We start from the raw sequence: 2,812 nt of genomic DNA on the forward strand, positions 1-2,812 counted from the left end.
CACATGAAGAATGCATAACGTTTGCATTTGCACCTGAGATATACAAATATTTGTACATTTTTAGATTTGATATTGTTTTTAGAATTATTTACATAAGACCTGCCTCTAAGCTGTTACTGATAGAAATTCTGTGCAAAACTTAGAAACAAAAATGACTCCCCAATGCAGCAGCACCCAAAGGACTGATTCAAGCTCCTATCTACAGCATAACACAGCCACAGCTGCATTTGCTGTGACTGTGCTCCCTAAATGGGTTCTATGGGACTAACAAAGCTATCCTTATGAGACAAATAAAAATATTACTTCTGTCACATGAAGTTTTACTTCTTAAGCGCCGAGACTTAATGTGTCATAGGGGAATATGGTGGGGGAATAATGATGAATGAGAAATGAGTATTTGTGCTGCTGTGTAGGTGGGTTTTCTCTTGTTTGGCATGCTCTTTTCCCACATGGACACTACTACCCATGTTGATGAAAGCAAAGAGAGTGGTCACCTGATGCACAGTTTTCTTTTTTTACTCTCAGAACAGAGTTTTGTTTTTTTTCCTGCACATCATACTCACTTAAACTTCACTTGTTTAAAGGAAACAAGCAATATTCAACTGCAGGAAATTTAAAATCTGGAGCATTTGTTTCATTCACTGGCTGTACGATGTGGTTTTTATTTTATTATTTATTTTGAGATAAATATGAGTATGTTTAAAAAACACAGTTCCAATCATCTTTGATTAACGTGCATTATTAACAGTATTCCTGGGTCCTCTCATGCTTCACACTATAAGCTCATATTTAGTCCACTGGAGGGCGACAGAGATCTATCAAATGACTGCTGTGTGTGCCTCAAACGTTAGCGTTCAATAGCCGAACTGTAAGAGAAGAAAGTTAGGTGTAAGTAATACACTTTTGCATTTGCGCATTTTTTTTTTCAAACTAATAAAGGAACGTTATTTATCGGGGAAGCTTATTTTTTGCAGTAGCTCAGGAGCGATTAAATTACTAATCAGAAGGTAGGTGGTTCGATCCCCAGGCCTCCACATTAAAGTTTTGATGAGCAAGATGCTGAACGCCTAAAAGGTAGACTTCTTTTAGTGAATTTATCTGAGACACAGTTAAGGGTTTTGCGGAGTGTTTAGTGTAAAATTATATGCGAATGACAGTGAATCTCAAAAATGCAGTAATTTTTTGGAGCCTAATGTCGTTTTTTATCCTAACCTCTAGAACAGGGCTGCCCAATCCCGGTCCTCGAGAGCTACTATCCTTTTAGATGCATCCCTACTCCAACACAGCTGAATCAAATGGTTTAATTACCTCTTCAGCATGCCATCATGTTTGGCAAAGGCCTGATAACAAGCCATTCATTTGATTCTGGTGTGTGGGAACAAGGATGCATCTAAAAGCTGCAGGACGGTAGCTCTCGAGGACCGGGATTGGGCACCCCTGCTCTAGAACCAGCATACATATTCTTGAGAAAATGTAATTTTGAATATGTCCTAGTGACCAATTGCAGCACCATGTCGTGAAAACTGACGTTAATAATCAAAGTAATGTGTTTCATTGAGATGTCAAACGTTGATATTGTTGGTGAATTAAAGAGTCTTGAAGCATCAAATAAATAGCAGTACCTATAATAGATATGCATCTACTTGCTTTTTGTGTTTTCGTTGGCACAGTCATTGGTCCACTAAATTCTTCCTAATACAGGAGAGACGATTTTTCGTGCTCAACTGAATCCATTTTCTCAACCGTTTTATCCTGTTTCATAATTTTCTTTCCCTTGAGGTCTGATTCTCTCAAAAGCGGGTAAAAACTTTGAGGCGAAAGGGGGTTAATTGAGGTAAAACCGTTCAGTCTCTTCCTTGTTCACTTTGCATGGCTGTACCATTGGAGTATTTTCTTTATCACCACGATTCAATTTTTTTTAAGTGTAAATTTGGGTTGTTTGTTTTTTTCTTTGAAACTTCAGAGATGATTCATTCAAATGTTTACAAGGCTGACTAATTATTTAATCGCTAGCTAGGAGAAAGAGAGAACGAGGGGGGAAAAATTCCCATCTAAACATTTTGAACCATTTTCTTTTTTTTTTTCAGGGGAGATCATTGTGTGAAAAATAACTTTTGCAAAAAAAAATCCCCACAGCTTTACTGTTGTCCGCTCCTTATAATAATAATAATAATAATAATAATAATAATACAGTAACAGAGCAATGGTATCTTGTTGCTTTTGAAGAAAATGTCAGATTTAAATTCAGCACATTAAGCTATCGCGATAGACCTCGCCGCTCTTGTTCTCTTTCTAAAAAAAAAAAAAAAAAAAAAAAGGCAAGCGCTCGCAGTCGGACTGTACCATTGTTGAGGAGAGAGGGGGAGGGGGGACCTTTCCATGCGGAGGATCAGAGGTGATGACACGCGCGATCAGTCCCGCTGTAGGTCTCGCACCGGAGACATGGTGACACAACACCAGATCAGCTTGCAGGCTTTTCTTGAAGAGTAGTTGCTCGATTTTTCTCGCTGAATCGTAGAGGTAAGTGCGCTCAGTAGCCAGTTCATTTTTTGGTGTTATTTCTGTAGGCATGACACATTATCTTTTTGGGTTTCTTGCCGATGAAAAACATTCTCTGCCAGCTCGGTTGTAGATGATGTTGTAGTGATCACTGCGAGCAGAGTGGGTATGAGCTGTGGCGCTGTGTCTTGACTGTTTGCTTGAAACCCCCGTGGTGTATGTGCCTTTAACCTTTTACGTTTGTATTTATTTAATAGTGAGGGACAGCTGTCTATGTAACATAGGATTTAGGTTGGCAGCGGAAGAATATACA

General features: G+C 38.8%; 1 protein-coding gene across 1 annotated transcript in view; it reads left to right on the top strand.

The window, feature by feature from the left end:
- The first annotated feature begins 2,405 nt into the window (after positions 1–2,405).
- Positions 2,406–2,812, top strand: part of greb1 (growth regulating estrogen receptor binding 1) — a 23,450-nt gene continuing 23,043 nt past the window's right edge. The window contains exon 1 of the mRNA XM_013910890.1: positions 2,406–2,520. The gene's annotated coding sequence lies outside the window, so the exon portion shown is untranslated. The remainder of the gene's footprint in view (positions 2,521–2,812) is intronic.

Source organism: Pundamilia nyererei, unplaced genomic scaffold, assembly GCF_000239375.1.
Source record: "Pundamilia nyererei isolate P.nyererei 1_Seehausen unplaced genomic scaffold, PunNye1.0 scaffold00051, whole genome shotgun sequence".
NCBI classification, from domain to species: domain Eukaryota; kingdom Metazoa; phylum Chordata; class Actinopteri; order Cichliformes; family Cichlidae; genus Pundamilia; species Pundamilia nyererei.